The sequence below is a fragment of the Orbicella faveolata genome, unplaced genomic scaffold (assembly GCF_042242905.1).
Source record: "Orbicella faveolata isolate gen_17 unplaced genomic scaffold, um_ofav_v1 contig_24, whole genome shotgun sequence".
Classification (NCBI taxonomy): Eukaryota; Metazoa; Cnidaria; class Anthozoa; order Scleractinia; family Merulinidae; genus Orbicella; species Orbicella faveolata.
The window spans coordinates 19,104,676-19,121,092 of NW_028301552.1; the positions used below are offsets into that span (position 1 = coordinate 19,104,676).

At 38.7% G+C, this 16,417-nt stretch overlaps 1 pseudogene; it reads right to left on the bottom strand.

The window, feature by feature from the left end:
- Window positions 1–11,292: 11,292 nt before the first annotated feature.
- LOC149110773 (uncharacterized) lies at window positions 11,293–12,931 on the bottom strand (annotated as a pseudogene).
- Between the last annotated feature and the right edge of the window lie 3,486 nt (window positions 12,932–16,417).

Consider the following 16,417-nt stretch of genomic DNA (forward strand, 5'->3'; position numbering starts at 1 on the left):
ATAAAATTGGTAAATGGATGAATCATTGGAGAGCAAATGATGGATTGTGTTTATCTTTACAAATACAAATTTTATAACTGGAACGTTTCTTAATAAGCTTCCAGCTTAGCTAGGTTGTCACCTTATGCTGTAGTATGTGCAATTCAATATAACTGTTAAACCATTAGATTTGTTATATTCGTACTTTTGGCCGGTTATCATTTGTTACACAAGGAAGTGTTCACTTGTCAGTTTTACTCGTATTTTTGCGTTGTAAATTGATCATGAAAATAGAGAATTTTTCAGTCTATTTTAATTTCAGTTCTGATTTTCGATTGTTCCCAATTCTTCATACTACTTCTTGGGGAAAAAAAAATCGCTAAAGATTGGTTTCTAACCTGAAAAAGAGATGAATAATACAGTACAGTGGATGGGACACGGAAAAGTTGTCCGGAACTGTAGCTGGCATGTTATAATAATAGTTCTCGTAAGCGGCCACTAGAGCTGTAAGGGGAAAATGGCCACCTACGGGAGCTCGCGGAGCTTACAATAAACACTGGGGATTCAAAAATACCACCAAAATGTAATTATTGTTATTATTATTATTTCATGTTTTATTGCCTTGTGCAATGCCGCGATAATGGCGGTAGCTGCGTGTACACAGTGCTGTATACAAATCACAGTTACAGCCAGCATGAAACATTAAAATTAACTCTCCCATTGCAACAAAAAGCAGTGATACAGTTTACAAATGTTTACGGGTATATTTCAAAGTTGGCCCAATTTCTTTCGGGTGTCCGTATACAGGAGTTTAAAAACAAAGGAAAAGTCTATGTCGTAAGCCCTCAAAGTGTCCGCGGTCGCTTACAGAAATGTCCGCTACTTTGTATGGGAGTTCAAACGTGGTTTTGTGAAGGTGATCGTAAGAAGAGCTGTTCGCATACGAGAGTGTCCGTTGAGAGAGCTTCCACTGTAATTACTTTTCGCTTTCTATTGCACTTAACTAGTTAATATCATTAACAACTGTACGCAGTAAGTTAAAGATTGTTGCAGCTATAGTAGAATTTAAAAAAAAAAAAAGTAATCTTGGATTTTTAAAGATTTACATTTATTTTGCTGTTTCGCACTATCTTAACATGCCGTCTCAAAATCAAAATTAATGAATTGCAGTTACCTTCCATCTTTGTAATCCTGTACTTCTTGCCCCAAATTAATTTATTTTTCTCAAATTTATTTCTTATATATTTAAAAAATTCCAGCCTTTCACCCTCTCGATTTGCAAAGGTTAAGTATGGAATGCAAGTCGATTGAACGGGTAGTTATATATAAATTACTTACTTAATAATATACATGAAAAAAATCACTCGATTCTGATTGGCTTAGAGCAGTGCAGTTCAAGTGTAACTCCAGTGCAAGAAGTGTCACACCAATGCAAATTAGACATCGTTATTCTGGATTATAATTGGCTGAAATTTTCTAAGCCAAATTTCCTAATCAAGTAAAATGATGAAGAAAATTTTGTGCGGAAACTTTGGAAAAAGTTTTGTGAGTTTTGTGACTTGTGAGGTTTTCAAAAAGCTGAACTTGCACTCGCCGAAGCGGCGTGTGTATTTTCAGCTTTTTGAAAACCTCATTCGAGCAAATCAATTCCAAATTGAACTCGAAACCGTATGATTACCTATACAAATTTTCGCTTTAAATGGTTCATTAATAGAATACATGTTTGTTCAACAAAGTATATTACGTATTTTTGCCGCTTTTGTCTTCAATCCTTGTATGCTGCTTCCGAAAACCCTATTATTTTTTCATAGCACTGCTTTCGTTTATTATCAACATTGGTTTAACTGAAAGATTTCTAGAAACGACGAGAGACCGCTAGAGTTTAAGAACCGTCGCTGGGTTTATATTTCAATAATACCACGCCATGAGTCAACATTCTGTCTTGTTTTTGATAATACATTAGCTCTTTGAACTTTTTTTTTTTTTTTTTTTTTTTTTTTCATTCACACTTGTGGGTAATTTTGGCATCATGAGGTGTAAACAACTCTTGAAAACTGATGCAGGTGCTGTCGATTCTTCATCGTCACCGTTCGCTTAAAAAGAAATATCCGATCGAACTCAGATAATTTGTTTTCAATAGTTACGCTACATCTGCATTCTGGCCAAGTAGAGGGTTTGTAAATATTATTTTCCCCTTTGCAAGCCTCCAGCCGATATTTTGAGACAGCCAGACACAAAATGCCAAAAATATCGAGCGGTGTTATCGAGAATTCTTTGTTTTAGCAACACATCTAAAGCATAGGAGATGTTTGGACACACAAATTAACAGTGATTAATTAAGAGCTCAACCCTTGTATAGCTAAAACAAACAAAAATTCCAATATTTTCAGAACTTCAAATGCACGAAAGAGGTTTTCATTCAGATTAGAAATGAAACTTTCAATCTAATATATAGACGATGTCTTTTATTTACAACTGCTCTACTTGTATCTTAATTCTCTCGTCCTATGCGATTACCGAGGCAATGAGTTCTGAGGGTAAGTTTTCTTTTTAATTCAGAATGTTATAACTTTAAGGCTAAGTTAAATCCTTGAGACGGCTTCGCTAATAACAAACCACCAGGTTGGTACGTTTGACATTTCTGTTCAATGGTAACGCACTAAGTGTTATATTATTCAGGGAAAATTTGGAAATCATTTAGTTAAAATTCTTCTATGAGGCGATACTTGATTTGGACTTCGGTCTCGTAAACTATCAGACCTCAAAGAAATCTAGAGCTTATATTCTAATTGTTAGTTATTAATTGGTAAAAAATCGTACGGAATATTGCCAGTTACGACTGGTCTCTTTCCATTCAAAAACATTCCGGTGAGAATTTCCGAAAATTTCCTGGGGCCTTTAGAACAGAATTTTCCGGTTGAATGAACCAGAGTGGAAAACGAAAAGCCGCTTTTCCGTTCGCTTGGTATTTTTCAATGACTTCGTGATTTGAATCGCAAATATAGAAGCAAGCAGAACACCGATAAGTCGAAATCGTCCCTTCTTATAAACCACAACAGCAGGGACCTTATACAAACCGCAACGGCAGCGAAAACGTCGCAAAACAAAGGGTTTAAAGAGTGGTACAATGGCTGTGCACTCGTTATAAATCTTCGTACATTTTATAGCCAATCTATGCAAAACCACGTACATCACCGAGACATATTTTTTATTGGAATGAGACGCTTTCGTGACGAAGCTAGTATTTATCGACAAACTGAGGTGGCAAGATTTTGAAGTAAAATATTAATTCATTTTCTAATACGCGTCGCCGTCATCACCAAGGGATACCCAACTCGCTGTGATGGCGGTTAAAAGAATTAGCGCTGAATAGAAAATTGCGAATTCCCAAAAGTTCCGAGAAAGAGGGCAACCTCTTGAGGTACGTAAAATTTTCGGAAACGTTTTTTCCTAGAAATTTTTTTTCCGTTCCATTTGATTTTCATCCGGGAATTTCCGGAATTTTCGGTAGATTGGTTCGCTTTTCGGAAATTCAACAATTTCTGGACTTTCTGGAACCTTTACAAGGAAATTTCCTCGCTATTTGTCCTCCTTTGGAAAATTTCGTAATTTCGGTTAAATGGAAAGCACCCACTGATACTCTCTCGTGGCAACCTTGCAAGATTTGTGATCGACAAAATTAAATAATGGCTATGTCTTTGTCAAATGTAAAATGTTTAGATGAATGTCGTCATTTGGAGTTTAGAGCCGCCCAAGTGTTTCACGGCCACCGTCTGATGAACCACGTGATTAGCAGGACTGACGTCACGAACAAGGAATTCTGTGGTGTACTATGCTTCATGGAACCGAAATGTGTCAGTTATAATCTTATGACGAAAAATGAAAATGGAAAACACAACTGCGAATTGAATAATGCTACCTATGAAGAGAACAAAAGAGACGTGGAGGAAAATCCAAATTACGTATACCGTGGAGCAAAGGTAAAAGCATTTCAGAAAATAAAATTAACAATGCTTAAGGTGTTTCTTGCTTTTGATTTCTTGTTACATGTGTACCTTAAGTGCCAGTTTGATGCTTTAATTTCTTCATAAATCCATTTTGGCCTTACTTGTTACCTATGAGGCATTACGTGGGTTCAGCGGCGACATTAAAGAAAGTTTACTATTGAAATCATTACAGTCAGAGGAATGTCATTATTTTATGTGCTCTGAGTTTCCTTTTTGGTTCTTAGAATGCTTGCGCAAATGATCCCTGCTATAACGAAGCGACGTGCCAAACCGGTTTTACACGCAAGGGATATCGTTGTCTGTGTCCTGCAGGATATACGGGTCAGCATTGCGAAAAAGGTAAGAAATATGTAGCTGCAACTTACTAAGTTGTAAAAAATATATCAAAGTATCAAACGTCACGAAAAACCATTAAAATATTGGGACTTTATTCTGATCAAACACATTTAATTGTAGTCGTTATAATTTTTGATTGCCCTGTTTTGACGTCTAATAATTTTGGGATAAGCTGGCCGGGAACGCTAATGTCGCGCTGAGTGCTGAGATCCATAACCCAATGCACTTTATCTACTTTTCGTACAATCTACTACTTATTTAAAAGATTAAGAAAAAAAAAAAAATAGAAAAAGTGTTTCATGACATTGCCAAACAAACGAGAAGAAAACAAACACCACGGCATACAAATGTGCACAGACTTAAAAAAAAAAAAAAAACTTCTGTGACGAAAACGTTTAGTCACCTTGAAGGGTACATTCTGAAGATGTAAAACTAGCGAATCCGTGTTCCGCACAGGTCGTACAGTAATCCAAGCAAATTTAATACAGGTATCCGAATGTAATATATTTCTTTCAGATATTGACGAATGTAATGCAGGAACATTCAGTTGTGATGTTAATGCTGAGTGTATTAACACCGAAGGATCGCGCGGTTGCTCTTGTAAAGCCGGTTATCATGGAGACGGAGAGGATTGTGAAGGTGGAATTTTTAGTTGTTTTAAGGTTGCCTGAAGTTAGATATTTGCGCATAAGTTACATTTTAGTCGTACTTGTTTGATAATAACGATTTAAACCATTTCTTGCAATTTTGACATCGTACATAACGAATATAAAATTAATGCTTGTATGTCAAGAAACTTTTCCCCTTTTTTCGCGATGGAAACAAATGTTTGAGACAATAGCATATTCTGAAATTTCATTTTTTCAAGAAGTGATCAGTGCTCGTCAAGTTAGCCTTAGACTTGTCATTTTTTTAAATACATGTATAAGTTTCATGATTTATCTTGTCAACTTGAAGGCATTTTGGGTACCATAAGGAGAGAAATAAGTTAAAACTGCGGCCACAGTGAACTGTTTGGGACACTTTAGGAATAGAGGGGAAAAAATAGCTTTAACGTTATGAGGTATAAAAGTCAGTTGACTTTTTTCTTCACGCTCAGTTTAGCCTTGACGGCTTTCAGCGGATTTAATTTAATTACAGGAATATTTCTAACGAAATTTTAAAGGAGCCTAATCATTATTGAATTCATTTTCAGATGTGGACGAATGTATTACAGGAACACACAACTGCATTGCTGATGATTTGTGTAACAATACTAAGGGATCATTTGATTGCATCAGTGAGTAAAAATGTTTAAATGGGGAAATGGGCTTATAGTTGATGGGTCGAACGAGGTTCCAACGTAGCGTACTAACGGGGCCAGGTCGGTTTAGGCTTGATCTAATTCATTTTTGGTTTTGTTGTTATGTAATATATTAAACTCCATTTGTTGTTGTTGTTGTTTTTTTTTTTTTTGCAAATGAACCAAACATCAGCTTGGTAAGCTCCTACAGGATTTGGGAAGTCACATGACAGGAAGGAAGGCAACAGAAAATGCTTTTAGTAGCTGGGGAATGCTGGCTCGCATCAACATATCCGTCCCATAGTCGTTGTCGCTATTTATCAACCACCGTTATGTCTAACACTCTTAGACTCTTGGAGTTCGAAACGAAGTATTCAGCTCTGACCTAATTCAACTATTACTTTTTACGCAGCTTTGTCCTGCGAGGAGCTATACAACAGAAATGTGTAAGTGAAATGTCCTTTTTTTCCAGCTTTTACTTCATTAAATTCTCGATATAACATAGTAAAATCTCTTTGCACCGGAGTTTCCCCGAGACAGCCTTCGAAACTGAGGTGGAAAAAAAAAATAACTGTAATCGGAATAAATGGTGGACAAGGAATGAACCGGCTTACTTGCACTAGCTATAGGAATGCAATCAATGAGCCATATTCGAATATACTAAACAATTAAAATTTCAGGACCAGTGGAGGAGGATGGTCTTTGGTCATGAAGATTGACGGACGAAAGGTGATTTTAATTTGTTGGCTTTCTTGCAGTAGCGTTCAATTAACGGGGCTTCAATCACACTACTCTTACGCGGATAGATTTAAATTGATGTGATTTTTTTTTTCCTGTTAACTGCTTTTTATTTTAACTTGAGTCATAACCTTCATTTAAAGGAGAATGGAGAAAGCACCGCTAAACAAAATTTGATTTTGTCACGACGAGATTCGTGAGGTTCTGAAATAGCTGCCCCTACAGACCTTGGGCTAGTAAAGTCAGGAGGGGTCTAATTTAATCCAAGCCAACTTAACCGCCCGGTAAAAATAATTTGATGCTTCTTGACAAGAAACGTGTTAAAGAAGGCATCTACCTGGCAACGGAATCATTTCGGAAAGAAAATCAAGGTAATAAAAAACCTCTCAGTTTTCTGGGAACATTTATAGCGCTAATTCACGGTATGTATATAAAACACTGGTACTCCCGATAGCCTTTTCCCTGTCAAAACGGGAAAATAGTCGGGCTTTTTGCTTTCAACTGAGCCGTGTTGTTGTTGTTTTTTTTTTAACCGTAAAAATGTTCACACGGAAACGTTTCCGTTTATAAATCAACGCCTAGCAAAGCGGGGAAAACACTGCTACGGTTCAGTCCGACTTGAGATCAGTTGAAACCGAAAATCGAACTTTTCTTTCAAAACTATGCGTGGCATCTTTGGAAATACCTCTGGTATCTAACAAACCGTGACGGATCTAACTCTCTCTCTGTATTCAACGGCTGCTTGCTCGTTGTAAACTTCGCTACAGCTAACAAATCTTTATGTATTTCCCGTTTAGTGTCAAAAGAAACAGGCTACAGTCGACTCCTGGTAACTTTGATAAGTCGAACCCTCATTAATTCGAACGTCGCTCTAACTCGATCCAAATTTGATTTGATTTCCCCTGAATTTTCGTCATACATTTACTGCAATTTTACTCCCGCGATAACTGAATATGTAACTGGAACCTCCTGCTAACTCGAGTTAATTTCCATTTCTCCCTCCCGGTTATTTTCTACATCATTTGACCTTTAATAACTCTAAGTGTGATCAATTTTACCAAGTGAAACTCATTTTTGTAAGTGTGAAACTTTTTTTCCAAATGTGTCCCATTTTTAGAAGTCTAATCTTACTTAAAATCTATCTAGGTGTGACCCATTTTTCTAAGCGTGACCCATCGTAATGTGATCCATTTTTGCAAGTGTAACCCATTTTTCCAAGTGCGACTCTTTTTTCAAAGAGCGACCTTGTTTTTCCAAGTGTGACCCATTTTGCAAGTGTCACCCACTCCTCTAAGTTTGACACATTTTTCCAAATGTGAGAATTTTTTTCAAGCAAGACCCATGTTTTCAAGCGTGTCCCCCTTTTCCCAAGTGTGGCCCATTTTTCTAAGTTTGACCCTTTTTAACAAGTGTGAACCATTTTTTCTAGTGTAAGTGTGACCCACTCTTTTTATGTTTAACCCTTTGTCCTAAGAGTGACCCTTTTTTACAAGTGTGACCTATTTTTGCTAGTGCGAAACCCTTTATTCCAAGGGTGACCCACTTTTTCATGTGTGACCCACCTTTCTAAGTGTGACCAATTTTTCCATGTGTTACCTATTTTCCAAGTGTGACCTATTTTTTCAAATGCGACCCATTTTTTCAAGTGTGACTCATTTTTCCATACGTGACCTTTTTTCCAAGTTTGACTCTTTTTTCAAGTGTGACCTATTTTAAGTGTCACCTTTTTTTCCTGGTGTTACCCTTTTTTTAAGTGTGACCCATTTATCCAATTGTTACCATTTTTTCAAGTGTGACCCATATTTCCAAGTGTGACCCATTTTTTAAAGTGTCATCCACTTTTTTAAAGGTGACCCATTTTTCAAGGTGTGAGGCATTTTTATATTGTGACCAATTTTTTCAAGTAAGATTCCTTTTTTTTTTCGAAGTGTGACGCATGTTACCAGCCGTGACTCATTTTTCTTACTAGTTTTTCCAAATGTGCCCATTTTTACAAGTGTGACTCTTTTTCCAAATGCGACTCATTGTTCCAAGTGTGACCCATTTTACCGTGTGACCCATTTTTCTGAGTGTGTCCCATTTTTACAAGTTTGACCCATTTTTCTAATTTAACCCGTTTCTGGAAATGTTAATCCCTCTTTGTGTGAACCGTTTCAGTAAGTGTGATCCATTTTACCAGGTGTTACCCACTTTTCTAATTGTGACCAATTGTTTCAAATGCGACCCATTTTTCCTGATGCGACCCATTTTTGTAAGTGTGACCCACTTTTCTGAATGTGACCAACTTTTTTTCAAATGCGACCCCTTTTACCTAATGCGACCCAGTCTTTTTTTTTTAAGTGTGACCCATTTTCCCTAATGAGACCCATTTTTTTTGTTAAGTGTGACCCATTTTCCAAGTGTGACCCATTTTTGCAACTGTCATCCATTTTTCAAAGTGTCACCCACTTTTCTAAGTTTAACACATTTTTCCAAATATGACCTATTTTTTTCAAGTGTGACCCATTTTTCCAAGCGTGTCCCCGTTTTTCCAATTGTCATCCCTTTTTCCAAGTCTGACCCATTTTAACAAGTATGACCCTTTTTATCAGATGTGACCCAATTTTCAAGGTGTGACCCATTTTTTCAAGTGTGACCCATTTTTACAAGTGTGACCCTTTTTTATCAAATATGACTTAATTTTCCAGGTGTGATCCATTTTTCCAAGTGTGACCTTTTTTATCAAAAGTGACCCATTTTACCAAGTTTAACCCTTCTTTTTCTAAGGCTGACCCTTTTTTCAAGAGTGACCCATTTTTCTAAGTGTGACCAATTTTCGCATGTCTTACTTATTTTTTCTAAGTGTGACCTATTTTTCTAAATGTGACCCATTTTTCCAAGTGTGAACCACTTTGCTAAGTGTGACCGTTTTTTCCAAGTGGTATGACCCACTGTTCTAAGTTTGACCCATTTTTTAAAGTGTTATCTATCTTTTTAAGAGTGACCCAATGTTCCAAGTGTGTACTTGTTTCCAAATGTGACTCTTTTTTTCTATGTGTGACTCGTTTCTCCAAGTGTGACCCATTTTTTCCAAATGTGACCCACTTTTCTAAGTATGACCCACTCTTTCAAGTGTGATTCATTTTTCCAAGTGTAACCCATTTTTCCAAGTCTGACCCGTTTTTCAAGTTTAACCCTTGACCATTTTTTTCAAGTGTGATCCATGTTTTGTAAGTGTTACCCATTTTCCCACTGTGACCCATCCTTCCAAGAGTGACTCTTTTTTCAAACTGTGACCCTGTTTTTCCAAGTGTGACCCATTTTTGCAAGTGTCACCCACCTTTCTAAGTTTGACATATTTTTCCAAATGTCGCCTATATGTGACCCGTTCTACGAAGTGTGACCCTTTTTTCCAGGTGTGTCCCATTTTTACAAGATTGACCCATTTTTACAAGTGTGGCCCTTTTCTCCAAGTGCGACCCATTTTTTTCTAAGTGTGACCGATTTTTTTTTAAGTGTGACCCTACCTGTTTTTCAAGTGTGACTCATTTTTCGAAAAGTAACCCTTTTCCCAAGTGTGACCTAGTTTTCTAAGATTGACCCATTTTTTCACTTGTTACCTATTTTTTCAAGTTTGACATATTGTTCCAAGTGTGACTTTTTTTCTAAGTGTAACTCTTTTTTTAAGTGTGACCCATTTCTCCAGGTTAGACCCGTTTTCCAGGTGTGACCCACTTTTCTGGGTGGGACCGATTTTTCCAAATGCGGCCTATTTTTTCAAGTAACACCCATTTTTCAAGTTGCACACATTTTTCCAAGTGTGACCCATTTTTCCAAGTGCGACCCATTTTTCCAAGTGTAAACCTTTGTTAAAATTATGACCCATTTTTCTTAGTTTGACCCATTTTCCAAAGTGTAACCCTGTTTTCCCAGATGTGACCCATTTCTCTAAGTGTGAACCACTTTTGTAAGTGTGACCCATTCTTCCAAATGTGACCCATTTTTACAAGTGTGACCCTTTGTTTTTTCCTAAATGTGACCCATTTTTCGAATTGTGGCCCATCTTTGCAAGTGTAACCCCTTTTTTTCCAAGTGTTACCTACTTTACTAAGTTTGGCCCATCTTTAGAAGTGTGACCCATTGTTCCAAGCGTGTCAACCTTTTTCCAAGTATGACCCACTTTTTTAAGTGCAACCCTTTTTATCAAGTGTGAACCATTTTTCCAAGTGTGACTCTTTTTCCAAGTGTGACCCGTTTTTCCAAGCGTGACCAATTTTTCCAAGTTTGACTCACATTTCTGAGTGTGATCCATTTTTTCAAGTGTGACCCTTTTTTCGAAGTGTGACCTATTTTTCCGAATGACTCAGTTTTGCAAGTGTGGCCCATTTTTCTGTTTGGCAGTTTTGCTTAAGAGCTTCTCCCTGAAAACCGCGTATCCCTTAGCCTGCGAACGCAGACGTAAATCCGGCTTTCGCTCGTCTCTGCCGAAAAATATCTCGAGCTTCGATTCCTTGAAATGCTGAATTTTATCGGCATCCAGGATCTTTCTTTTTTAACGCTCTTCAAACTATTCCGGACAGAGCGGCAACAATAACTGGGTCTCTCTTTCTCGAAGATTGAAACCATGAAGAGCACGATGGATCCACGAACCCGCCGTTTGTATCAGACAGATCAAAAATATAAACTATTATAAATTAGAACCCATGTCCTGCTGGGTATTTTGAAGTCTCATGAATCTCGTCATAAACTGGGAGAGACAGCGATCGATGAGCATTTCTTCCAAACCTCCGCTAGGGGAGGAGAATGAGGAAAGTTGTCACTGATAGCCCATTTTCCTCTGGAACCGTTACTTGAGAATTCCAGCCCTAGAACTAACTAATTAAAGAATACAGAACATACAGCTTTGCATTTGCTTAGAAATGATCTGCTAATTCACTTTATGCCCCCTTCCATCGAGTGGTTTTCAATCATATTGACTACACGACTGATTTAAGCCAACAGTCGAGCTCTGTTTGCTAGAGCGCTTAAAATAAAGACAGCAACCTGGTGGGATAATAATTTGGCCATGTGTCGTGGCCGCTTTTAATTGATAAATTACTAACTAATAATTAACTACATCATAACATAATAATCATTCATAAAGTATATAAAGTCGTCATCCCAACGATTTAAAAGTAATTTAAGCTCTAGTAAAGGTGAGGGCGATGAAAAAGGCCAGAAGGACGCTGTTAAGCGGCCACCCCCAGCCGAACACTCTTGGCAAACTCTGAGACATCATAAATATAAACGAAGCTTAACGCCAGAAAACATTAGGGATGCGACAACAAAGCACCTGCGTGTGTTATCCATTGTACTAATTCATAGCTAGGGTGTTGATAAGTCAGTGGCGAGACTAGGCGTTCGTAGATAATTTTAAGGAAAGCGTTTGAATTCCAGCGACCTAGCTAACGAATCTGAAAGTCCGAAAAACCTTTGGCGGCTGCCCAGCTTGCGGCACCAATACGAAAACTATGTGACTTGTATAAAGAAGCATCTAGGTTGTTAAACTGCAAGGCATTATTAAGTTGTATGATAGAGAATGATCTAGAAATCGGCCTCCCATCCGGCCAGCAAAATAGGGGACCTGGAGTATGTCCTCTTAGCGAGATATAATCTAAGATAAGTTGTAGCGGGCAACAATTGATCTCAGGGTAAATATAAATTACAAAAGGTTGACTTGGGTCGCTATGCTTATATTGAAAAAGAGAAAGTTGAAGGGCCTTGACATGGCCATACTTGTCTACTAGACGATCTAACAGCGTTATATTTATAAGATTGACCTGTTGTCCAGTTGTGGTGGTCATTTCTCCTATTCGCAAAAGGGCAAAAAATGCTAAAGGGCACATGCCTGATATTAAGCATTTCTGATAAGCTGACGTGGCTGTATGTGTGAACGATTGTATTAGCTGGCGTAAGATTGGCAGAGTGATTGGTAAGCGAACATCTCTGACTGGAGCTAATTTCCTATAACCCTTAAGAATTTGAACAATTATTGTCGCTGCGGTTGGGTCTTCTACCCCGACTAACTTGTGTACGTAACCAATAGCGGAAACGTAAGTGGTCACTGATGAGGAAGTATAGTGAAGAGAAAACAAATGTGATATAAAGAGAGCTAACACAGCTGGTTGCACTGGCAGTGAAATAACCGAGGTACCTCGATATTGAGCAGCCCAAGTAGTGAACAAAGTCCAAGGCCGTCTGTAAACTCTAGCCGAGGCGCTATTTAAACTGGCAGCTAGAAGTTTCTTAGTTATATCCCCCAGTTCTCTGGTAACAGATGGGGAGGCACGATTGTCGGTTCACGGTCCGCATCCTGGTCGAGGGACTTGAATTTGTCCGCCTGCAACCGCGATTAGGCGTCAGCTTTCGTATTTAAAATTCCGGGCAGGTGGATTGCTCAGAATAGAATATTATGCCTCAAGCAGGACAAAACCAGGGCGCGGACAAGTACCAAGAGCTCCCTGTCCTTTGTTGTTTTCTTCCTTATAACCTCCGCTAGCGCCTGATTGTCAGTATGAAGCATGACAAAACGGCACCATAACCTAAAGATCCGGAGGAATCCGTGTACAAATGTAACGTTACTGAGGAAACCCAAATGAAATCTAAAAAGAATGATTTCCCATTAAAGTGGTTAAGAAACTGTAACCACATGTTAAGATCTCCTTTCACGTCACGTTTTAAACGAATTTAGTGGGTTGGGCGACGTACACCCACTGTGACGTTAATCATACGTCTAAGAAAAGTCCGACCTGGTAGAACTACTGAGCAGGTGAAGTTCAATAAACCAATAAGAGATTGCATTTCTCGAAGAGAAACCTTTATACGCTTTAAAAAGTCTTCCAACATGTTCCTACATTTCTCTAACTTGTCGTGTGGAAGACGAGCTTCCATTCGACATGTATCAAGCTCAATACCCGCGAAAGATAAAACAGTATGCGGACCTAAGGTTTTTTCAGGTGCTATTGGAACTCCTAGCTCATCACAAGTCTTAACAAATTTAGAGAGGCTATTGGAGCAAGTCCAATGGTCGGGCTCAATAATAAGGAAATTATTTAAGATATGCAAAATGCCCGAAATTCCTAATTTATGTCGGGCAATCCACTCTAAAGCTGAACTGAATGTTTCAAAAATCTTACAGGAGCTTGCACACCCCATAGGGAGGCATCGATCATAATAGAATTGATTCTTCCAAAGCATTCCTAGCAGATCATAATCGGTTTGTGAAACCGGGATTAAGCGAAAAGCGTTTTTTATGTCTGTTTTGGCTAGTGCGCAGCCCCTGCATGTGCGCCGTATTAATCTGACAGCATCGTCTATTGATGCGTATTGAACGCTAGACGCGATTTTAGGAATGTGAGAGTTAACAGATTTACCAAATGGAAAAGACAGGTGATGAATTAAGCGATATTCTCCAGGCGTTTTCTTAGGAATCAGACCTAAAGGCGACATGCGCAAAGACCGTGTGTTAAATGGCTCTACTATACGACTTAAATTTATTTCCTTATTGAGCTTTTCATTTACAGCGTCGGGATTTTGAAGTGCTGACAACAAATTAACGCAAGTGGCCGTTTCTCTAGGTCCAACATAATCAAGTGAAAAACCATTTAAAGGATAATTAGCTAAGTAAACACTTAATTTATTTACCCGTATTGATGTTGGTAGAGGTGTTGGCTGGGACTGTGCGTGAGGTAGCAACTGGGAGTTTTGAAGAATGACATTTAGATGCTGGGTGTGCGGCACCGCATTCAAAACATTCGTGTTTGAAATTACACCCAAAACCCTTGTCCCCTTGGTGAAATTTCCAGCAGAAGCCTCTCAGAAAGTGCTGTTTAAAAGGCCTAGCACTAGAGCTACCTGACATGGCGGTCTGTGATGAATTCCGGTTCATTTGGTGCGCCTGCAACCACAATTCCCAGTGGATATCGTCCCATGGAAAAAGTGACTTCTGCCTTAGCAGAGTTTTGTTTCAATTGAAGAGGTCGGAGAAAGGCCAAATAATGTTTCTTTAACAGACGGGTGTTGATTAGTATAATTAACGTTATTGAACCATTGAATAACTCTTCGCTGGAAAGCTTTTGAGAATTGGCAGTTGATAAAGGTATGTTCGATGGAGCCTTCATTTCCACAATATAAACAATCACTATCTTGTTTGATACCAAAGCGACATAATTCTTTCTTGGTGACTATAATTCTATGTAAGAATTTGTAATGGAATTCTTTTAATTTATTTTCTCTGCAAATCTCTTTTGCCAAATTGAAGATATGTTGCCATTCATTGACGTGGCTGGTGTTTTGACAGTAAAATTGTATTTTGGGTCACCCGGGATAGAAGAACACAGACTACCGAGCTCGACATACTCATTGGCCCAAATTTTGGCTTGAATTTTTTCAGGCACCCGACTCGCTAAGGGAACGCAAATCAATTTATGCACTTGTTGTGGCCGGTTGTTACTATCGAGAGTGTCAAGGTGATTAGGATTCAAAATATCATGGCCCTCACCAGTTAAATTATCTACTACATCAGCAACTGACTCCTGTTCGGCTCCAACAGTCTGGGATGTATTCTGCGCCACGTTGACGTTGGTACTGGGGAAGATACCGGCATCAGTAAGACCCTTGATCACTGCCGCTGAAATCACCAATGTCAAGGCAGGGATGGACCAACCTGAAGGGATATTCGGAACGCTAGAACCGGATGCGGTTGGGGTCTCAATATCAACACTGGGTACAGTTTGTGGAGGTACTAATAGCTGACGCTGTAGCTGGCTGGGATGAGAACCGTTCAGGCTGTTAATCCCTTGGCCTCTTCGGGTGCGCTTAGACGCAGTTGGTGTGGTGCGCTTCGAGCGTGCCTTTTTGGAACCAGCAGACGTACAAACGGTGCCTGGGGCCGCACGGCGTTTTCCACGAGTCAACATTATTGCTGGGTTGTAGAAATCTATAACAGCAAATAAAACAAGGGGGCCTTACGTTTCACCAGATTTCTTAATGGTGAATATGCGAGGTAACTGCGACCAGGATACAAGAACATTATGGCAAAGACTGAGAAATCTACAGGACATTTACTGAGTAAAATATTCAAGTATGTACAGGAACCAAACAAAAATCAGTAAATCGGCAACATGTTTAGCAAACCCAAAAAATTGAGATGCCGCCAGGAACGTGCTATACTGCCGGAGATAATACAACAAAAAACGGCGCTGACAAAATCAAACTGTTAAAAATCAAAGCGCTTACTAAAAGCGCAAACGTAAATGCCTGATAGATCCGACCTGTTTGAAGCGGTCATTGAGGCAAGGCCTTCCAAAGTGTAATACGCTGTAACGCAAACAAAATGGTACCTCTATAACTACGGTAGAGAGCGTAGTTGCCCTGGTCATTAAGATGGTGTTGATTTCCTGATTAATTGCGACCACGACGTAAAGACGCTCAACTTAGAACAACTCCCTGAATTCTACCGCACGGTTCTATGTTATTGGCAAGAATTCAAGTTTTCAACTGACAGCAAAAAAATACCCGTATACGATCAAATAGTCTGGAATAATCGCAACATCCGGCTGGACGGAAAGACAATTTTTATTAACGAATGGTACAACAAAGGCATCATCTACATCCAAGATCTGCTCAATGCAGACTTTACGAGTCACTGACTGAAAATATCGAGAATGGCTGGCCAGGTTAGAAAAATCGAAAATCCTGAAACATTGCCTAGAGAACGCTTTTAGGGAGCCACTTTCGAAAATATTATTCCGATTTTCGTAGAATTTAAAGTCTTCGAGAAATTCACAAAAAACGAAAATATAGCTTTTTGCCTCGTTAAATATGCAAAAAATATCTGGAAAATTGACAAAGTTCTCGGTATTCGCATTGAAACAATTTACAAAACTAGAACTCGGGATAAACTTAGCATAAGAGCTTTTCTTTTCTTCTATATGACATTAGGAAGTTTTAAATTTTTCAAGCATTTTGAAGGATTCCGTCGACCGTTGAAGAATTGCCTTCTAAAGCCCCTCTGAAAACGGCAAAAATTGCGTAGTTTTACGGGCTTAAAACGCAT